Source organism: Eubalaena glacialis, chromosome 9 (assembly GCF_028564815.1).
Source record: "Eubalaena glacialis isolate mEubGla1 chromosome 9, mEubGla1.1.hap2.+ XY, whole genome shotgun sequence".
In the NCBI taxonomy this organism is placed as follows: Eukaryota; Metazoa; Chordata; class Mammalia; order Artiodactyla; family Balaenidae; genus Eubalaena; species Eubalaena glacialis.
Window position 1 is genome coordinate 10,951,006 of NC_083724.1, and position 23,420 is coordinate 10,974,425.

At 52.4% G+C, this 23,420-nt stretch overlaps 1 pseudogene; it reads left to right on the top strand.

Annotated features, from left to right (window-relative positions):
- The first annotated feature begins 16,704 nt into the window (after positions 1-16,704).
- Positions 16,705-16,796, top strand: LOC133098429 (U6 spliceosomal RNA; annotated as a pseudogene).
- Positions 16,797-23,420: the final 6,624 nt, after the last annotated feature.

Consider the following 23,420-nt stretch of genomic DNA (forward strand, 5'->3'; position numbering starts at 1 on the left):
ATAAAAGATTATCAGCTAAATAAAACAAGGAGTGACTGGGGCCACTATGCCCTGCTGGATTGAAATCGTGTGAGCAAAGTGGTTTTCTCTGAGAGATTTATTTCCTGCGCTGGCTTCAGGCAGCCAGCCCAGCCGGAGAGAATGGGGTTGGTCTCCCTCCATTTGTGGGGCGGCGGGGAGGGGGGCACGGGTTTTTATTTAATCTTCCAGTGAGCTGGAACAGTGAAGACTGAGCGAATGGACATTAATTCTGAAACAAATTATTAAAGTGCGATCTGGGATTCCGGGAAAGCCATCTACCCCCTGCCTGTCTGCCACTTCCCCTCACCCAGGCCATAAAATCCCTCCCTTCCGCTCGAAACCCAACACCAGGCCGACAGGATTCTGCATTCGGGCTGAGAAGAAAGGCCTGGAACTGACCTGAGCCCAGGGCCAGTGGGGCATGGGCCTGGCTGGACTGCCTGTGCCCTTGGGCCGACGCCATCGGCCTGCCTGGGCCTTGGCCCCCGCAAAGGGACCCCCACATTTCTTGTTCCCTCGTTACCTGTATTTGTGATCAAGGATGCCCCAGGCAAAGACGGCCACCGCCTCGCTCCCGGGGGCTCAGCCTCCTGCCTCCACCAGCCTGGGCCTCCCAGGACCGCTTCCTCACCCCCAGCCCAGCCCAGGGCAGCACAGACCTGGCTGCCCTCCTAAACTGCCTGGCATCCCACACCCCGCTGCTGGGCCCTGCCCAGGCCCTGCTCATCTGAGGGGAAAGAGATCTGGAATTCAAGTAGGGGGCCAGAAAGCAAGGTCTGGGGGGTCGTGGGGCCTCTGGCTGGGCCCTGGAGACACAGAAAAACGTCAGACCCAGCACCTGTGGTGGCCAGTGTGGGAGAAGGGAGACAGTCGTTGGTGAGTAACTGCTGCACACCAGGCACGGGGCGGCACACGAAGGGACGCATCAGGGCGGCTGGGTGCTGGGGTGAGCTCAGAAGGGCTTCCAGAGACAAGACTCCTGACCTGAGCATGGAAGGATGAGGAGGGGTACACCACCTGGACCAGGACATTCTGAGTGCAGGAGACAAAACTTGCAAAGGTCTGGAGGTAGAACATCTACTGCTGCATCCAAGATCTATTACAATAATAATAATAATGAGTTAAAATGTATTGAGCACTTCCTGTCTGTGGTGCCACGTACTTCACACATGTTCTTGGGTTTGAATCTTTCCAACAACCCCATACGGAGGTAGGAATTACCATTATTCCCATTTTACAGAGGAGGAGACAGAGGCTCAGAGAGGCAGTTGCCCGACACAGAGCCAGTATGAGGGAGGATTTGAACCTCAGTCTCTCTGACTCCAGAGACAATGCCCTTCCACACCCTGCCTCTCCTGGACCCGATCCCGGCTTCCCCTGATGGCCTAGGCTGGGGGAACCAGCAGGCTTTGAATCCACGTCCGCACCAGGGGGCCCGGAGACTGGGCAAACCCACCTGGCCCGGCCCTCCCTCTTTCCTTAGTCCCTTCCTGTTCCTCTAACAATGGGACCTGTGTCCCTTGGTGACAGGGGTTGGATGGGGTTGAGAGACCCCAGGCAGGTGAGTTCTCCTGGCAGAGCAGCCCGTCAGGGCCATGTCCACAGACCCACCTGCCCAGGACTCACATTCTTTAACGATGAGAAACATCTTGAGCCCACGTGGCCACATACCATAGCCCACCTGTCCAAGGTAGACAGGCCACTCTGGGCTCCCGATTCCCAGAGTCTGGCATGGATCAGGGCCAAAGGTTCACAGGGCTCCCATCAGGCCAGCCCGGGGGCCCCCACCTGCTCCTCCTCCCAGCAGCTGTGCCTCCATCCACTCGGCTGTACAAGCCAGACCTGGAAGGGCCCTCGCACTTCCTGTTCATCACCCCACAACCGATCCCTCAGCAACTGCTGTCACCCCAACACAAAACACATCCCCAGTCTGCCCACTTCTCCCTGCTCTACCACCTCCTCCCTGGGCCCAGCACCTCATCTCTCACCCCTCCGTGACTCCCAAATACCCCCCCACCCAGCCACATCTGATGGTTGTCAGCAACAGGATCACAGACAGAAACCTGGTGTGTGGTAAATAGAACATTCTCTTGTTCCCTGATGATGAAAAAAGAGTACATTTTCCATCAACCTAGACAACAAAAACAATGAAAAACCAAACATTTGGTAAGGACTTAGTTAACAATGACCCTTTAACTGTGTCACCTCTCTCCAGCTAGTGTCCTGTGCACCTCTCTGCCCAAGCTGGTTTGCTCAGGTCAAATTCTGCCTCACTCAGGACTCAGCTGTCCTCCTCTCTTTGTCCAGGATAGAATGGGGAGTCCTTCTTAATTGCTGCAATTATTTGAAAATGCTGTCTCTTTATCCCCTGGGTCCCTCTCAGGGCTCTCAGCCCCCAGGACCAGGTGTCCCCCCTCCCTTCCCCAGCAGGTCAGAGCTCCTAGGAGGGTAGCTGGACACACAAGCAGCCCCAGTGGGTGATGACAGCCCCCCGGCAAAGACTCCGGTCCTTCCACACTTGTGGGAACAAAGCCTTGAGGGATGAGAGAAGAGGGGCGGCTAGCCTTGGGTGGAGACGTTGGCCAGCCAGAGATTCCTAGGGAGCTGGGTTAAGAGGCTGGGAGGACTTCCCTGGACAGGCGCTGATGATAACAGTAGAACCATGCCTTGCACAGGTCTGGTGCCCACACCTCCCAGCTGAGGTAGGTGCTTATTATCCCGTAGACTGGGAACCTGAGATGCAGAGAGGGTGGGACCTGACTATGGGCACACAGCTAGCAGAGTCCTGATTCCAACACCAAAGGCCGGGCCCCTCCCCACTGTGCCCCAGGCCTGGCATTCAGGGGTTGGGAGAACCCAGAACATAAGGCTGGGGCGCAGCAACAGGGAAGCTGAGGGGCAGGCAGGGCCCTGAAGGTGGATAAGGGACTCAGGACTTGGTCCAAGGGCAACAGGGATTCACGTTTGGGTTTAAGGGCTGCCTGGCTGCCCTGTGTCGAGTGAATAAGAGAGAAAGGGACTGAGGCTGTGAGGGCAGAAGGAGGCAGCCAGAGGCCAGGGAGAGAGAGAGGAGGGGTGAGGAGGGAGAAACGAGCAGGAGACCTCACGGATGCGACCAGCATAGTCACTGGCGGGCTTGGGGACCTGAGCTGGCAGGGGCTCTGGGTGTCTGAGGCTCAGAGCCCACCTGCAGCTGCCGTGGCATCTCCCCTCACCTGGGTCCAGCCCAGCAGTTGTTCTGCCTCCCCTTCTCTCCTGCTGGATCCTCCCCAGGTCCTTGTCCCCTTGTCCCGAGGGAAACCGCTGCCCCCCACCCTTGATCTGGGAAAGGCAGGAATGGGGATTCCCGGCCTCCACCCCCGCCCTCCCTCACTCCTGCAGCCCCTCACTGCGGCCACGCTGACCCAGGTCCCAGCCCCCCACCCCTTCTGAACACTGCTCACCAATCACCTGCCTCTCACTAGATGCTCCCGGGACAGTCATTCCTGCCCCTTCAGCCGGGCTGCCATTACCAGGACTCAGTCCTTGCAGCTGCTTGGAGAGGGGAACTACGTGCCCCTTTCTAAACGCAGGAAACTGAGGCTCAGAGAGGGGCAGTTACATGTCCAGAGTCACTCGGGGAGAAGCTGCAGAGATGGGGCCCCCGAGGTCTGTCTGACTCCCAACCTTGGCTCTTGCACCTGCCCAACACGGCTCATGCCGGGCATGGCATCAATGAACCAACCTCCACACAAAGAAGCACTGTCTGTATTTCTGAACTGCTCAAGACTTTCCCAACAGCAGAACAACAAAAACACAAACCATCTAAAGTCAATAAGGGGTTTATGGCTCAAAAGCCAGGGAAAGAATAGGTAGTGAGAGTTCCTACAGCCCAACCAGCAGGAAAGCCTCTGACCAGGAGGGGGGTCACATGCCCAATCCTGAACCAGTCACAGCGCCAGGAAGGGGAACTCTGATTGGGCCTGGATGGTGCCTTCTTCCCTGTACTCGGTAGTGGGTGCTAGGTTTGCTACCACAAGGGAAGGGGGAAATACTGTGGGACCTCTCAAAATCAAGTTACTACAAAGCCTGTTTTATAAACAGCTCAGGGAGGTTAAGCAACCCTCCAGATCACACAGCATTCCCTTTCTCTTGCTCCCTTGCTCTGAACCTGTGTGTGTGTGTGGCGGGGGTGGTGGTGGTGCACTAGGTGAGGGGGGGGGGAGATTCTCCTGGCCCCTGTGGGAGAAAGTCCAAATTTACTTCTTTCTGGCATTGAGGTCCTCTGAGCCCTGGCTCCTGCGAGTCGATCCCACTTCCCACTTCCTCCTCTGACCACATCCCTCCTAGATGTGCAGCCACCAACCATACAATACATCCTACCTGCTCTGCTGGACTGGACTTACCTGACCTGGGTGGGGCCTCAGTCCTCTCAAAACCCTCTCTCCGGGCTTCCCTGGTGGCTCAGTGGCTGAGAATCCGTCTGCCAATGCAGGGGATGTGGGTTCGAGCCCTGGTCCGGGGAAGATCCCACATGCTTCGGAGCAACAAAGCTGGTGCACCACAACTACTGAGCCTGCGCTCTAGTGCCCGCGAGCCACAACTACTGAGCCCGTGCCACAACTGCTGAAGCCCACGCACCTAGAGCCCGTGCTCCACAACAAAGACCAGCCACCACAATGAGAAGCCCGCGCACCGCAACAAAGAGTAGCCCCCGCTCGCCGCAACTAGAGAAAGCCCGTGCAGAGCAATGAAGACGCAACACAGCCAAAACTAAATAAATTTAAAAAAAAAAACAACCAAAAACCCTCTCTGCCAGGGCAGAGCCTGGCTCAGGGCAACTGCTTCTGAAAGGGTTCTGTGTGGATTCTGGAATGAACTGGAAAAGGACCTACAAGTCCTGGGGCTCAAAACCCTCCAGACACAGATAGCTCACTACCTCCAAGGCCCTCTCTTCTGTTGCTGGTTTGGGGCAAATCAATCCTACTCCCAACCCTCAAGTCCGCTGCCCCAGGGCATCCCTGTGGTGAGGCTTCTCCCTTGGGGCCTGGAGTCACGGAAGCCCCAGAGATCAAAAGGTTTCTCCGCCCAAGATGCAAGAGTCAACAGGTTACTCTGACAAAGATACACACACACACACACACACACACACACACACACACACACACACACACACACACACACACACACACACACACACACACACACACACACGGCTCCATTTCCTTCCAGCAGGGATCCTGACCAACTCCGGAAAGAGGCCAGAGGACCCGGAGGTGGGAAGTTGAGGGGGAGGAAGAGAACCCCCCTCTTCCTCTGCCTGCCCTTGTCATCGTCCCCAACAGCTCCCGGCCTGGGACGCCCCTGAGGGCCGGGAACAAAGGAAGCATCCCCAGCCCAGCAGGACCCCGAGCACTCGCACCCGGCCCGCCACACGTAGGTCTCCCCACGGGCACACCAGCCGGACACGTCCCTGCTCCCGCCCGCGGCCGCTGTCTCACGCGGTGGATCCGCACGGGCTGACACACACAGTCCCCGGACCCCGCGCACACCCGCTGCCGCGCGGAGCCGGACACACGCGGCGGGAAGGCCCTGCGAGGTGGCCGGTGCCTGGGGAGGGGGCGGGTCCGGCCGCTCGAGGGTCGGCGGTCGGATGCCCGGGCGTCCGCCTGGGCCTTGGCCTCCTTCGGCCGGGGTGCGACCCCAGCGCCCCAAACACCCACTGGGGTCTCGTTGGCCCGACCGCCCGACAGCCGCGGAGCCCGACAGGCGGGCCCGAGAGCGGCCGAGACGCCCGCCTCCCCGCTCCGCGCCGCCCCTCGGCCGGGCGGCCGGAGCCGCGAGGGAGGCCCAACCGCGGCCCCTTGGCGCCACCTGCGGTCCGCACTGAGCGGGCGTCGGCCCGGGCGCCGAGGGGGGTGTCTCCTCGTCTCCCGGGGTCCGTGGGGCCCGCTGAAGCCGCAGACGCCCTCTCGGAGCGGCCACGTGGAAGGGGCGGGAGCTGCCGCCTCGCGGGTCCCGGGAGCCCGGCCAGAGCCCCACGGCTGCGGCCTCCCGGGCCCGCGCTGCTCGCGCCCCCCCTACCCCCCGCCGCCACCGGCAGGGGCTGCTTTCTCATTCGACAGAGGGGGAGACTGAGGCTCGGCCCACAGCCCGGAAGTGGGGAAATCTGGACGGGACCTTGACTCTGGGGCATGTGAATGGGGGCCCCCGAACCCGGCCGGCCACCTCCTGGGCCATTGAACATACTGGTCTCCTCCGGGTACCACCTGCCTCATCCCGGAAGCTCTGCCCGCCCCAAGCTTCCTCTGAGCCACCCACACACACCCTGCCCATCTGTCCTCAGGGACTACCCCCACCCATTTAACATGTCCTGGAGTCTTCAAAAAAAAAAGTCCCTTGGAGCCCCAGCGTGACTGGCTACCTTGGGGCCAGGAAACCAAGACCCATGCAGACCCCTTAGCTCTGGCCTGGTCTCTGTGAGTCAGTCTGGTTGTCTGTCTAGACTGAGATCCTTCAGGCACCCCCTGCCACCCCCTACTGTGCCAGCGAGGACATGGAACCCAAAGTTCTTTGCACCCATGACAATAGTGAACACCTTTGGGGCACGTGCTCTGGGCCAGGCCCTGTGCATCTCTCCTGTGATCCTCATGGCAAATCCACCCTGTGAGGTGGTATTATTATTATTCCGTTCTACAGATGAAACCGGGGCTCATCGAGGTCGGGAGGCTTGGCAGAGCTGAGATTGCAGCCCTAATTTGAGACTCACTTCAGAGCTCTGCCAGCCCCGTCTACAGTCACCACGTGGAACCCAGGCTGAGCTGGGCATCAGCACTGGCCTTTTGATGTGACCCACCCTGACATGGGGAGTGGCCACCCGCCACACATACATCACGAGAGTCACAAATCACATTGGCCACATGGTGTAAGGCTCCAGCCCAAGCCTGGCCCTCAGAGTCCCCAAGAGTCAGATGCCTCCAGGCTGACCTTCCCTTTTTACAGATGGGCAAACTGAGTCCACAGAGACACAGATTCTTGCTCAGGATCACACAGAACAGCTGTGGTCTAGGCTGCTCAATACACCAGACAAGGAAAGAGCCCAGGTCCCAGGATCTGACCCATCTGTGCTTCAGGGCTGTGCTCCCCACTCTGTAGGGTCAACAGTTCAGCTGGAGCTCTTAGTCTGGGGGGGGAGGAATGAAGTGGAGGAGACAAACACTGACACAGACAATGACAAACCCAGAGATCAGAGCTGAGGTGAGGACTTGGCTGGGACTTGGGGAAGCCCAAAGGAGAGACTGGACGTGGGAGGGATGAGTCAAGGAAGGATTCCCAAGGAAGTGACATCAAGTGGGCTTTAAAGTATGCACAGGAGTTTGCCAGTGGAAAAAATGCAAGCAGGGATATTTCAGGGGAAGACATGGGGCTTAGAGGCCTGAGGGAACTTGGCTAGTTCCCATCTACACCTTGGTAGTTAAGAGTATGGGATTGGGCACTGGATAGGCCTGGGTTGGAGTCCCAGCCCTGCTGTGTGACCTGTGGCAGGTGACTTTTAATCTTTCTGAGCCTCCATTTCCTAGGCTGCAAAATGAGAGTAATGATGATCTCCTCAGTCATGGGGCAATTGAAGTGTTAACAAGGGGCGGGATGCACAGGATGGGACCAAAGATACCTGGTAGAGTGACTAGAGACTTGTAGGGAGCAGTTGGGGATAGGAGAAAAGAATGACGTGGCTGGAGAGGTCATCAGAGGGCAGACAGACTGTGAGGGACTTTGAATGTCAAGCTAAGGAACTTGGCTTCATTCTGCGGGCAGTGGGGCGACATGGAAGGGCTTTGAGTCAAGGAGTTACAAATATGTGGGAATTCCCTGGCGGTCCAGTGGTTATGTCTTGGCGCTTTCACTGCTGGGGCCAGGTTCGATCCCTGATAGGGGAACTAAGATCCAGAAAGCTGTGCAGAGCAGCCGGAAAAAAAAGGTGGGGGGGAGTTACAAATGTGATTTGTGTTTTAGAAGGTGCCCACCAGCCAGGCACTAGGGTGTCCTTGAGGAAGGACGGGGACAAGGCTCCTGATAGCTAAGCCCAGCCGTGTCCTCGCCCCTGGGCCCCCTTAGTCCCAATGCCTTCTCCCCGCCGTGGGTTCTGTGAGGCTGAGAAGCTGCCCTGCTCTGATTCCAACGCTGGGCCAGGGCTGAGGAGGGGGCCGGCCTGCAGCCCCTACTCTCATTGCCCCGTGGCCCCAGACACCCCCGCCCAATCACTGCACCCCTGTGACCAGGCCTCTGCTTTCCTTGTAGCTGCCCTTCCCCTCACCACACACACACAGACACACTCCGCAGTCCCCGTTACAGGGAAAGGACGGGCAGCACCGCCATAATTTCTATTTCCTTCTAAATAGATGGTCCCAGACCTGCTCCCACAAAACCAATTAAAGCACCTGCCCGGGACGGGGCTTTGTCAGCAAATTATTTTCAGGCTCCGAGGCCCGGGAATAAATCTCAGAAGGATGAAGTGAATGGAATGAGTAGGGAAGCTAGAGATGGGGGGTTCTCAGCAGGCAGGGGAGGAGGGTCACTTTGGGTCCGGGCAGCTGCAGGTAAGGTTTCACTTCTGCCCCCAGACCCCTAGCCCGGACTCCAGCACCAGCTCCCTTTACAGTTCCACCAGTGAATCGGTCTCCAAGGAGTCGGACATCCTGGCTCCATGTGGGGAATTCCCCCAGGAAGTTGCCTGGAAACTACTTCCAGGACCACGGGAGGGGGCGGGGGGAGGTATCTTCATGTCCTTGTCCCCATCGCCAGCCTGTCCCACGTCCCTTGGCTGCCTCCCCACCAGAAGTGGTGCCACAGCCTTGGTGGGGAGTCAGGAGATCTGGGCCCGCAACTCACTGTGAGACTTCAGGCAACTCCTTCCCTGCTCTGGGCCTCAGTGTTTCTATCTGCAAAATGGGAGTGGATGGAAGTGGATCCAACTTTTTAGGTGCCCATGAAACTCCGTAGGGCCCCCTAGTTCAGGCCCAGGCTGGCCTTCTGGGATGCCCATGGACTCTCTCCTGGGGCAGGCAAGGGCTAGGGGGCAGGTGGAGTCCCATCCAATTCAGGCATCCCTGCACCCAGCAGCTCTCAGCCTGGCAGAGGGGAGGGAGGGGCTGAGGGAGCCCCAGGTGGGGAAGTGGGCAGTGACTCCTTCACAGAGGGTAGAGGCTTCCCGGGAAGGGATCACTGGAGCTGGGCTTTGAAAGATGAATGGGAGTTCACTGGATTGAGGTGTCATTCTCCCAAAGTAGAAATGATTCTGGTTCACGTGGCATCTCTGTGAGAATTATGAAAGGCACCTTTACTTCCACTTTATTCCCATCTTTCAGAAAATTGTCCTAACTTCAGAAAATCTGCCATGTCTATGATATGTGCCCCTGGGGTCGTGAGTGCCCATAGGGTCATTCTGTGTACAACCCTGATAATTGTACTGCAGCTCTAGGAGAATCAAGCCAAAAGGGGCAAGGAGTTGCCCATCCCACCAGCCTTGAGAGAGGCTTAAGCAAGACAAGGGGGCCTCCTGCCAGCAGAGGGGTGCAAGGGGACTGCCCCCAGGGGTGACATCAGATGTGTCCCATCCCCAAATGTTGTAGATTCAGAACTTTCAAAGGTACCGAGGGCTCCCCCATTGGACCACAACCCTCAAGGAGTGACTGACGTCACCATGAATCCCCACCTAACCCTGCAACGGGGTCCAGTGGAAGAAACTGACACAGCTGGAGACCGTATCACAGAGGACTCTGTGCCCACACTTGGAGTCAGCCCAGCCTGGGTTCGAATCCCTGCTTGTCCACTCACAACGTGTGAGCTTTGATGTGGGGCAATCCACTCTCCCCATAGGTTCCTGGTAACAGTGGGACAGTCAGTCAACATCCAGCACTTAGCAGTACACCTTGCGCATGGTGAGAGCTCAATAAATATAGCCATTCTTACTGTTACTATAGCAACTCTCCCCTCTAGACTGCCAGGTCCCTCTGCTCCGGGCTGCATCCCCATCACTTCACCAACACCCACCGTGGCCCAGCCAATAGTAAGGACTTGTTACGTGGCTGAGCCCCGGAGGTGGGTGTCATCATCACTGCCATGTCACCTGAGGAGACAGAGCCTCAGAGAAGTTAAGCAACATGCTCAGAGTCACACAGCTCCTGCATGGCAGGACAGGATTTGCAACCAGGTCCCTCTGATGCCAAAATGCAGGCTCAAGCTAATTCCCTAGGTGCCCAAAGGGGTAATCTGTGTCGGATGCACAAAAGGGGTCAGACCTGAAAGAAGGAGCTGCCAGGTGCCAGAGCTAGAAGGTCACCAGGGAGTCAGGAGCAGCCTCCCAACTGCCCCAGACTGGAGGCCATTCAGTAAGGGCTGCAGGGTCCCTGTGTCAGCACCCAGCAGCACTTCCCTCTGCAGCTCCGTGGCAGGAAGGGTGCCCACCCCTCACCCCAGCACCTGGCCTGGGGCATCTGGGAGGCCCTGGACTCTGGGCCTATACTTCCCTAGGCCACAAGGGACCCACTCAGGCCACAGATTGCTGGCAATAATAACAAAACAGTAACAAAATAGTAACCGTAGATGGTGCCCATCCTCCAGGCCTCTGAATTAGCTGAAGGATCCCTGGCAATACCCCTGAGGTAGGGACCGAGATTATCCCACTTTACAGGTAAAAAAACTGAGGCCAGAGAGGAGAAGTCACTTGTCCAGGGTGATTCCACTAACAGCGGGGGCACAGTTTGCCCGGCCCCTATGTCAATGCCTGCCTGGGAGGGGCTGTTTCCCATGATCTCTCAAGAGCATTTTTCCTTTAGTAGTTACACATTTCATTTCATATGTGTCAGGAAAAAATGGAACCAGCCCTTCAAGCTGAAACCGTTCACGGATATTAAAAATGAACATATTTTTTGAAGCAAGAAAAATCCTGAGTCAGTGAGGACAGGTGGAACTGGTCCTGGAACTGGAGGGACAGAGGTGGGTCAGTGCTGAGACGCAGCGTCCACGTCCCTCTTCTGCATCTGCACACCTGGCTGAGGCCCCAGAGCGAGGAGACACAGGCACGAAACCTGAACAGGCTTATCGGGGGTGACTCCATGCCAGGCTACAGGCAGGCACTATGACCACCAGGCAGTCACAAAACCATCGCTGCCTGAGGTGTGTTCATGCCAGCTCTGCGGGGAACTGACCTTTAAACTTGACTTCTCTCTCGTGATGGAGGAGAGAACTGGGCTCAGAGAGGCTCATGCCCAGGGGCTCTGGCTACTAAGTGGAGGCCTGGGATTCCAGGACCCGCCCCTGCGCTCTCCCAGGGCTGAGAGAGGCTGGACTTGCCTGAGGGAGTTTCCCAGACCTGCAGGGCCACCCCAGACCCTCTGTATCAGTCCTGCACTTACCCAGGATTTGTTTCTTGTTGTTTGTCTTTAATAACTTTTCTTTCTAACTACAGAGGTGACTATACAAAGCAGTCTGGTACGATATAGTAATAAGAGTTCAAAGAGCTTCTGAGTGTCGTGGCAAAGCTGTGTGACTTTGGGGCACGTTACTTAGCGTCTCTGAGCAGCAGCTTCCTCATTTGCAAAGTGGGGATCCTAATATCTCCCTCAGAGGGGCATTTCGAGAGTAAAATTAGATAATATATGTGACTCAGTCAGCATTAGATGGGGAAAACAGTATTTCAACTGGGGAAATTTGATCCAGGAAATTAACTACACAGGTGACATAAGAGCTGAGAAGCCAAACGGGATGAGGCAGAGACCCAGAGATTATTGAAACAGGTAGCCACTTGCCCCCCTGTGTGGGGAGCACAATAGGAGGAGATGGGATTCACAGGGGCCACACGGTGGAAGCTGGAACCAAGGAGGGCCCATGGGGGAGAAGAGGGGAGCTGCAGAGGAAGCATGGTCCCTACCAGAGGCTGCCCAGGGCACAGCGACAGGGGGGAAAATTACCCTGGCTTCTCCCTTCTCCTGCTCTCCTGTCTCCCCCAGTGCCTCCCATTGGCCATTTGAGGGGCCTGGGCAGAGCGGGAGTAACCAGGCATGGATCTGAGGGCGTTTGCACAGGCCTGGGGACACACAGCACCAGGTGCCCAGCCCAGTCAGTAAATGGCCGTGATTTCTATTCCTTTCCTTCATATTATTAAAATAATACATGCTTACTATATGAGGAGTGTTTTGATTGTAACAAAAACCCATTCAAGCCAGATTGACAAAAACAGAACACTACAGTGGAGTCTCCTGAAATCCAAGGACAGGACCAATGGGCCTGGGAAGGTTGCTGGGTCTCCCCCAGGGCTCTCCGGCTCTCTCCTTCTCTCCTGCTTCTCTCCTGCTTCTCTCCTTGAGGGCTGCTCCATACTCATCGTGGCACACAGGCTCCTTAGCCCACCCGGCAGAAGACTGCTCCTGACAGCTCCCAGATTCAGACTGAATCGGGATTCCTTCGTCCCTTTTCCAAATTCCTGGGGAAGGCATTCTGATTGGCCCAGCTTGAGTACCAGGGCCTGTCCTGATCCAATCAGCTATGGCCAAGGGGGTGGAGTCACATGGCTGCCAGCCCCCTCGCCCCACGTGGGTGGGGAGCGCAGAGCCTCCCGCAAACCTGTGTAGAAATTACAGAAAGTCTTAAAATGCACTTTATTGTTTTCTCTTCAGATTCTTCTATTTCCGTTGTCCCTACTGTTAAGTTTAACATGAATAATGCCGGAGCCCTACCCCGATATTTCCTGCGGATGAATTCCTGGGGGTGGCTCAGCTAATACTGAGAGGGCCCTTTGCTGCCCGCCCTAGCATAAATGCTCAATAGCTGGTGGGATGTTCTTAAATGATTGTTCTTTACGAGGGAAGCCTGAATTGAGGGTTTCAGAAGCAAAAGACAGCTGGGCCCCACTGCGGGCCATCCCCTCTGTGGTTTTATTTTGCTTTTTTGCATATTTGTTTAATTAATTATTATTCGATTACCTGATTAATTATTATGCCAGACTCCAGTAATCCATAATGCAAAATCATACAGACAAATGCTGGGCTTAATTAAATGGACCTTTTACCTCAATTGGGAGAAAAAGAGGAAAGTTCAAAGAATTGCACAATGAACACTTGTATACCCTCCATCTAGGTTCAACACCGATTCATATTTTGCCCATTTATCTCTTTGTCTCTCTCTCTGGGTCTCTCTCTATCTCTGTCTCTTTGTCTCTCACTCTCTTTTTCTCTCGCTCTCTCTCTATATATACATATATAAAATATATATACATATATTATATATAATACATATTAACATATTAAAATATGTAACATTTATATATAAATATATATACATATATAATATTTTTTCCTGGGCCATTTGGAAGTGAGTGGCAGATATCATGACCCTTCACCCACAAACTTCTTTTCGTCTCCTAAGAATAAGGACATTCTTCTACATAACTACAATGCCATTATTATCCTAAGAAAATTAACAATGATTCCATAGTTCCATTAAACATTTCAGAGGAACGAATTCAAATTTCAGGGAGACTAATTGCCGTTGATAAGCAATTTCAAGGAATAAATAATATATATAAAAGTACCCAGCACAGTGCCAGACACACAGTAGGAACCTAGTAAATGTCAGCTTTTCGCCCATCACCACCATCAATTTCCATCACCATCACTTTTAAAACCACTAAGTAACTGCAACCGGCATGGCTCGATGTGATGCCACATCAGAGCTGCAAGGTCAGACCACCAGTGCCCCAGATGGGGCTCCCCCAACTCTTCCCCGCAGCCACAAGAAGGCAAGAGGAAAATTGCTGGAAACAAAAGACAGAGTCACAGGGCACTGAACTTGGCCTCACCATCCTCCGAGTAACGGTGCCAGGGAGGGGATCGGTGCCAGCCAATGCCGCTCAGCCACTACGTGGCAGGCAGAGCTGGGCTCCTGGCCGGGGTCCCTCCATTTACCAGGGCAAGAGCGGGTTTTTTTTTTTTAATTGTTTTCAAAACAGATTTCATGTGGTCCCAAAATGAGACCATGATTGTAAATTAAAGTGTAATTAGCCTTTACGCTTTTATATTCATTAACTCTTCTCTGTTAATGATGCTAGGCTGGAGCAGAAACCCTGCATTATGAAACCACATCCAGGAAATAAAATAGTGATTTAGATAATGGCCACTATGTATTGCTACTTACACATAATTAAACAAATGCTCCATTTAAACTTGGAAACATGACTGAATGTTGATTAACCCTCGCCCAGCAATTCTGCTCGGAACTGGGAAAGGGGAGGCACCGTGAGCTCATCTGTAACAAAGTGTCTGGACCAGTCCCGTCTGCCTGCCACGTTGCCAGCCACGTTGCCAGCCATGCCCACCAGCCACACCTGTGCAGGGCAGGTACAGGTCTCGTGCCAGGAAGTGTGGTCATAGATGGCGGTGACCAGGAAAGTTATCCTGGGACCACTTAAGAAACCACCACACTAAGTGAAACAAGCCAGACACAAAAAGATAAATATTGTATGATTCCACTTATATGAGGTACCTAGAGAAGTCAAATTCACAGAAACAGAAAGCAGAATGGTGGCCACCAGGGGCCAGGGTACAGCGTTTCAGCTTGGGATGATGAAAGAGTTCTGGAGATGGATGGTGGTGATGGTTGTACCACAATGTGCATATACTTGATGCCACTTTAAAATGGTTAAATAGTAAATTTCATGTATATTTTACCACAATTTTTAAAGTTTATTTAAAGCATTAAAAAAAGGAAAAAGTCACCACACCCCAGCTCCACTGCCAGCGAGTACAAAAAGTGTGAAGTTCACCGGCTCAGAGATCAGCTCACTCGGTCCAGCACTGGATCTGATGAGACCTGACTCAAGGTTTTATGGAAATTTTTTATACTTTTAAAAATTATAATGAATAATTGCTTAACATGTAAATAATTCAGACAGATGTTGAATAAAAAGTAAAGTTTCTGGTTCTCAAACTCATTCCCGAAGAGGCATCCAATAATTTTCCATTTGTCATTTTTCTACATGTATCTTTTCCAAATAATGTGTTGCCTTGCTGGGTCTCCCAGAAGCAGACCCTGAGACAGGTGGGTGCAGGTGGGTGATGTGGGAGGTGGTCCCAGGAGAAACAAGAAGGGGAGTGGGGAATAAGACAAGGAAAGGGAAGACTAAAAAGTGCATCACTCTATCAGTTATTTATTGCTGAATAACAAGCTACTCCAAAATCTCGTCTCTTCAAACAACAATCATTATTTGATTATTGATTCCTGTGGGTCAGGAATGCAGACAGCAGGGATGAATTGTCTCTTCTCCACAATGTCTGGGGCCTCGGCTGGAAAACTCAAAGCCTGGGGCTGGAGTCATCCGAAAGTTCCCTGCTCACACATCTGACAGTTGATGCTGGCTGTCCTTTGGGGGCCTAGCTGGCGTTGTCAGCTGAAATCCCCACGCCCAGCCTCTTCAGGTGGCCTAGGTTCCAGAAACATGGTGGCTAGGTTCCAAGGGCAACCATCGCATGCATGAGAGAGAGAGAGAGAGAGAAAGAGAGAGAGAGAGGTAGAGAATGCCAGGCAGAAACTATGTTGCCCATTAGGACCAGCCTCAGGAGTCAGGCAGTACCACCTCCACCACCTGTTATGAAGGCCTGCCCAGGTTCAAGGATGGGGGAATGTCAGTGACCCACTGTAACAAGAGCACGTGGGGAAATGCAATCTGCCACAGTCAGGCAAGTTACACCTGCGGGCAATTGGAACTCAATTCCAGAAGGGACCTCTGGGAGGTAGCCTGCCACCTGAATATTTATGGAGCACTCACTATGGGTCAAGGGCTGTGCTGAATGCACACATATTATGCCATTTACTGTGCAGTAGCTACTATTATTACCCCCATAATAAAGATAAGGAAACTGAGGCTTAGAGAGTACTGGGGCAGAGACAGCCCATCCATCCACCAAAACCTGCTTTTCCTGCTTCCCATACACACAGCTAGAGCACATCTCCCAGCCTTCTTGTGGGTAGGTGTGGCCGTATGACTAATTTGTCTGCAATGGAGTGTGAGCCAAAGTAAGGGGTGCCCGTCCAGGCCAGGGCCATAAAGCCTCCCTCACGCGCCTGTGTGCTCCTTCTCCCTTCTGGCCGGAGTTAACACACAGCCTGGGAAAAATACCCGTTGAAGATGTCAGACTCTTCCTCAGTCTGGGTCCCTGAATCACCTCATGGAAGAGACGCCCCTCCCATCATTTATTTCATCCCCCCCAACCTGGGACTGTTACTTTAGCAGCAAACAAACTTCTGTTGTGTTTGTCCATAACACTTTTGGGTCTGTTTGTCACCACAGCTCAAACTACTCTAATACAAGTACATAGTATTAGATTGAATCCTCTGAAATTGCCATCACTACTCTGTAAATCAATAATGGCCAAATGTCAGCAATTTCAGATGATTCAACCTCATACACACAACTCACTCTTTTCATCCCCGCATGGTGTTCCATCTGGGGATGTCCAGAATTTATTTAGCCACTCCCCTTTTGATGAACATCTGTGTTGTTTCCAATTTTTTGTCCTTACAAATAATGCTCCAAGAAACATTCTTAAATATGTATCATTATGGCTATTATGAAGGTGTCCGTCAGATAGGTTCCACAAAGTGGGATTGCTGAGTGGGTGGTGCACATTTAAAAATTTTCTATGTGCATGCTTGCTTTGGCAGCACATATACGAAAATTGGAACAATTCAGAGAAGATTAGTACAAGGATGACACACACATTCGAGAAGAGTTCCATATTTTTATCCTGTAATAAACCATGATGGAAAAGAATATGAAAAATATATATATATGTTTGTGTATGTGTATATATATATGTATATATGTATATATATATATATATAGATAGAAAACTGAATCACTTTGCTGTATACCAGAAACTAACACAACATTGTAAATCAACTCTATTTCAATAAAAAATAAATCTTAAAAAAATGTGATATGTGCTGCTCAAATTACTCTCAAACATTTTCTAACAATTGTATATATATATGGGGGGTGGGTGGTAAACAAATGCTAATACAGGACTTATTACGTGCCAGGCCCTGTTCTATGTTCTTTACAAATATTAAGTTATTTAATCCTCACCACAACCCTGTGAGGTAGCTACTATTATTATCCCAATTTTACAGATGGAGAAACTGAGGCCAAGAGAGGTAGCTTGCCCAAGGTCATGAGGCTGGTACGTGGTGGAGCTGGAATTTGAGCCCAGACACCCTGGCTCCGGAGTCCCTCTTCAGAAGCGACAGGTCCTGCTGCATGTGAGAGTGACGCCTGCCCCAGAGAGGCCCCTCAGACTGAAATGTGCCAGCCAGGCCAGCCCGGGAGGCCTGCTCTCTTCCCTCTCAGGAAAAGTGAACAAATAACAGCAGGTCACTGCCATTGTGAGCAATGGGCCTGCCCTGGAGTAGGGACGGTACGTGCTTATTAAAAGACAATTAGGGACTTCCCTGGTGGTCCAGTGGGTAAGTCTGCACGCTCGCAATGCAGGGGGCCCGGGTTCAATCCCTGGTTGGGGAACTAGATCCCACATGCATGCCACAACTAAGACCCAGTGCAGCCTAAATAAATAATAAATAAATAAATATTAAAAAAAAAAAAAAAAGACAAACATGAGTAACTCGCAGGGGTCTTCTCCCTGATTTCCTTTATTCTTACTCAGACTCCTGGATTTGTTTATTGGTCCCTGGAATCAGACCAAACTGAGCATAGCCAGTAGCCATGTGCCCTTCTCTGAGCCTTTGTTCTTTTGTCTAAAAAGTGGGGATAATAACAGAACTTACCTCAAAGTTTGCAAGAATGGCACGAGAACAAACGAAGTGAAAACACCACAATTTCAGCCATTTACTCAAGAATTTCTAGAGCCCCATCTGTGTGCCCTTCACAGCTGTGGGTCCCCCAGCTCCAGAGCCCAGCCAGGCTACAGGGTGGCCCCAGGAGGCCAGCTCAGGCTGCTGAGCCGGGTTCCGGGGTGAACAGAGATGACAGGGATGACCGGGGAGGACTCTAATCCAACAAACCTGATGAGTGGTAAGTTGGGAAGTTTAAGGGAATCCCTGGCCCAGGGCGGGGACAGGAGAGGCTGGTCTGGGAGGCAGCATTAAAGGGGTGAGGAGTGTCCTGGGCAGAGGAGGCAGCCTGTGGGAGGGCCCGGAGGTGAGAGAGGAGGACCTTGGAGTCATCTTAAGGAGGCTGGACCACATCCCAAGGGCAATGGGGAGCCATGGAGGGATGTAGAGGTATCCCTCTGGCCACCTTGTAGAGAATGGACCCGAGAGGCTGAGCCTGGAGACAGGAGTGAACTCAGGAACTAGGTTTCTGTTTGTGCCTCCTGTTTACACCATGAATAATAACATGAATACTAATCTTAATGTGAACAAGACCATCCTCCTTTTTTTTTTATCGTTTTATTTTTTATTTTTTTGGCCGTGCCATGCATGTGGGATCTTAGGTCCCTGACCAGGGATCGAACCTGTGTCCCCTGCAGTGGAAGCTTGGAGTCTTAACCACTGGACCGCCAGGGAATTCCCAAGACCATCCTCCTTAATAGTAGGAATTACCCTGGAAATCAAAACCTAGAAATCAGCCTGAAGTGAGGGCAAAAAACCTCACTCTTTCAGGTGTGTGCCCTGGGCTTGTGCCTGCACAAGCCTTTTCCTCCATCTGGAAGGCACCCGCCCCATCTAACTCCACCTGTTTCAGTCCTCCCCCCATGGCACCCCTGCAGAAAGTCCTCCATGATTCACTGGCTGACAGTGGCCTCGCTTCCTCTGAGCTCCCCGCCAAGTCTCTTACTGGGTTCATCCAAGGGTGCTGGACACATTCACCCACATGTGTCGTGGTCACTCACGGGTCAGCTCATCTCCGCCTCCCTCCTCCACCCTCAGCCTCTCCCCAGGGCCCTGCGGAGAATAAGGACTCAATACTGGGGCAGCATCTAACCTCTTCTCTGTCTGACTTTTCTCCCTGTGTTCCTAGCACCCAGCGGCCATCATTCATTCATTCATTCATTCATTCACTTGTCCATTTGCCAAACACAGAGTGCCGCTCTGTTCCAAGCTTGTGCCAGGGGCTGGTCACACAGTGATGAGTCGGGAGACTCAGCCCAGCATCTCGGAGCTCACAGTCTGCTGGGGGAGGCGGAGCAGCCATCAGGCAGACGTGGGAGGTGCTGGTACAGGAGAAGCCCAGCCTGGGAGGAGGAGGGGAGGAGAGATTCAGGTAGGGAGACGTGCACGTGGTGCACGTTTCCCAGTATGCCTTCCTGTATGGCTCCTGTATGCGAGGGTGGAAAGCGAGGGTGAAGCAGTGACCTTTACTCTCTGAAGGTCACAGTAGTCAGATGTGGAGACAGGCAGACCCAGAGTGGCCGGTGGAGCCAGTTCGTCCTCACTCTCCTCACCTCTGCATCCGGTTCTATGTCCTGCCTGCTGGCCCCCCTGACCAACGGCAGCCCCCAGCCCACCTCCAGAGGCTCGGCCGAGAGTCCCCCAGAGGCCATAACTCCCATAGGCCCTGGACATGCCTGGCTTTTCAGATTGCCAGGTGGAGGCTCTTTCTCTGGACTTCCAGTTCCCCCTCCGGACCTTCGCCTCCCCAGCTCTGTCATGTCAAACCTAATCCCCATGACAAATCCATATCCCATAACACTCACAGGGCTCTGCCTCCTGACCCAGGGCTGCCTGATACAGTCATTGGCACTGGTGATGCTTCCAGGGGAATCTGGCATCGCTGTTCCAATCTAAGTAGATTTAGAAGCATTTTTAAGGACCCTGCTGCTGGGGTAAAGGGGACATTGGTGGTCCATGGCATGCAGTTGTGAAGCAGTCACTTAAATGATCACCTTTCAACCCCTGGAGTCAAGGCCTATAGAAGGCTCTGGGTGACCAAGCAGCTGCTGGCATAGAACGTGACTGGAAATAAAGAGCATCAGGGCTGTGGGGCTGCTCGGTAGCTTCTAAGTGCACCGGAAAACTTAGAAACAAAAGATGAGCTCAGGGTCTTGAATTCCCAGTCAAAGTCTGAGTGATGAGCTAGAGGTTATCCCTGTGCCTGGAGAAACCCTAGTGGCCGAGGAATAATGATCTTCCTCAAGACCATCTCCCGCCTCTCGTTACTTCTAGATCTATAACCCAACTCAAGACAGGCAAGTTTCAGGATATTAGGTACAAGGTGTGACCCATGAGGAGGCATCGTGCACACCAAAGAATTTCAAGATGTCTCCAGCTTATATGAGCAGGGAAGCATGTATGGGAATAGACACAAAGGGTGGTGCATCATAATGGAAGGAGTATAACGTGTTGAAGTGGGTGGATGCACTAAGCAGAGATCCTGGATTCCTTGTGTTAGCTCAGGCAACTGCGAATGGCTGTATATGGTTGCTCAGCTGGTTCATTGAAAGCTGGTCCCAAGGTAGCCCACGCTGAGTGAAGCTGAGGTGCCAGGATTCCTTTAGTAGAATGTAGAAGAAAGTATCCAAAAGATTCAAGGGAGTGCTCAAATGCTGAGTGGACTTATTTTTTTGTTTGGCTGCGCCTCGCTGCTTGCGGGATCTTAGTTCCCAGACCAGGGATCGAACCAGGGCCCTCGGCAGTGAGAGGGCGGAGTCCTAACCACTGGACCGCCAGGGAGTTCCCTGAGTGGACTTTTTATTCAATTCCTCCTCACTCACCCCCTCACTACGTTCTCTGGTTGGGGGGTGGTGCAGGGGGATGAAATTATTAGTAATTGATGATCAATCAATCATGGCACCCCCAAGGCCAAAGTAGGTGGGCAGTGTAAGAAAATCTTGATTTGTAGAAACAGGAAAGCTCTAGGTCCGGTAAACAGAAGTCTGAACTAAAGCAGCGTAGTAGAGAATGTGGGCCAATGCCCACCAATGCCTGGACCAGGTGTTTCATAGATGCAGAGCCCCTTGAATGAAAGGGGAGGCTGGATCCACTTGAGGAAGGATCCACTACACAGCCAAGACTGTATACCATGCATTTTCCTCCTGGTTTTCCCCCAAAGGGACCTGAGGCCTGAGTGACGACTGTGTGTTGGAGAAGGGGAAATGCCAGATATTTTAGGAATTACTGGATGTTGGCTCTGAGCTGACACTAGTTCCAGGAGACCCAAAATGCCACTGTGGTCCAGTCAGAGTAAGGGCTTCTGGAGGTATCCTCGGCATCTTTGCTGTGTAACAAACTACAACCACTTTCTTATGTCTCATTATCTTACGGGTGTGGAGCTCAGGCACGGCTCAGCGGGACATTCTCCTCTTCCTTTTGGTGTCAGCTGAGATCACTCAGTGGCACTCAGCTGGTGAGGAGCTGCCCTGGAGGGTCCAAGGCAGCTTCTCTCACGTACCTGGTGCCTTGGCCGCGATGGCTAGTGGGCAGGGCTCAGCTGGGACTGTTGACCTGAGTGCCCGGCATGATGATCTCAGAGTAGTCATGCTTCTTATTCAGCGACTCGGGGTTCCGTGAGCAACTGTACCAGCAAATAAAGTGAGAAGTCCATCACCTTGGGAGGCCTGACCTCAGAGGTCACATAGCATCACTTCCTTTAGACTCTATTGGTCAAAGGAGTCACAGCCCATCCAGATTCAAGAGAAAGGGACACAATCTCCACCTCTTTATGGGAGAAATGTCAAGAATGTATGGTCATGTTTTTGTTTTTGTTTTTGTTTTGAGAGAGTTATTTGCTTTGTTTTTTTAAATAATTTTTATTGGAGTATAGATGATTTACAATGTTGTGTTAGTTTCTGCTGTACAGCAAAGTGAATGTTATACATATACATATATCCACTCTTTTTTAGATTCTGTTCCCAGATAGGTCATTACAGAGTATTGAGTAGAGTTCCCCGTGCTATACAGTAGGTCCTTATTAGTTATCTGTTTTATATATAATAGGGTATACTTCTCAATCCCAATCTCCCAATTTATTTCTCCCCACCACCCCATTCCCTCCTGGTAACCATAAGTTTGTTTTCTACATCTGTGACTCTATTTCTGTTTTGTAAGTAAGTTCATTTGTACCATTATTTTTAGGTTCCACATATAAGCAATATCATATGATATTTGTCTTTCTCTGTCTGTGTATGGTCATGTTTTTAAAATACTGTTGGGAATCAAATCAGGTAACTAGGAGAGTTTTGCTCACGTCCAGCTCACTTGGACCCAGTGGGTCCCTGAACACAGGTCAGTGTTACTTTCCCAGTTTCGAATGCACAGCTGGAAATGACATACTCAGCAACTGGCAGTTCCCGGATCTGTTATGGGAGGAAAGGCCAGATGGAAGCCCCTTACCAAACTGGTAAACCAGAAGCAGGCCACATTCCTGAGGGTTGCAGAGATTAGTGCCTCCATCGAGGACTTGGAAGATGCAGGGGTGGTGATTCCTACCACATCCCCCTTCAATTCACCTACTGGGTCTGTACAGAAGACGGAGACAATGGATCATGGACAATGGCAGTGGATTATCGTAAACTTCGTCAGGTGGTGATTTTTTAAAAATACTTATTTATTTATTTTATGTATTTATTTTTATTTTTGGCTGCGTCAGGTTTTCGTTGCAGCACGCAGGGCTCTTCATTGCAGCGCGTGGGCTTCTCTCTAATTGTGGCGCGCAGGTTTTCTTCCCTAGTTGTGGCGTGTGGGCTCTGTAGTTGTGGCGTGTGGGCTCTGTAGTTTGTGGCACTTGGGCTCACTAGTTGTGGCACGTGGGCTTAGTTGCCCCGCGACATGTGGGATCTTAGTTCCCCGGCCAGGGATTGAACCCACATCCCCTGCATTGGAAGGCGGATTCTTTACCACTGGACCACCAGGGAAGTCCCATCAGGTGGTGATTCTAATCGCGGCTATTGTTCTGATGTCATTTCTTGGCTGGAGCTCCTCAGTACATCTGGTACCTCTTCTCTTATCAGCAGCAGTTTACATCCAGTGGGCAGGGCCAGTAATATAGCTTCACCAGCCAACTTCAGGGTTACATCAGCTCTCCAGCCCTCTTGCATAGTCTAGACCACAGGAACCTGGACTCCCTTTCTCTTCCACAGGCCATCGAAATAGCCCCCTGAGCCCGCTGTATGGCACCACTCCCCAGGGAGACCAGAGCGTCCCTGGTAGCAGACGGATTACAGAGCACACTTCCATCACAGCACTTTGCTCTCCTTGGCATAGATACTTCTTCTGAGTATGGATTTGCTTTCCCAGCCCCAAATGCTCTGCCAATACCACCATCCCTGGACTTACAGAATGCCTTATCCACCAACATGGTATTCCACAAAACGTTGCTTCAACCAGGGCACACATTTTGCAGCAAATTAAGTCTGGCAATTGGTCCGTGGAATTCCCTGATTCACTGTGGAATTCCCTATCAATCTAAAGCA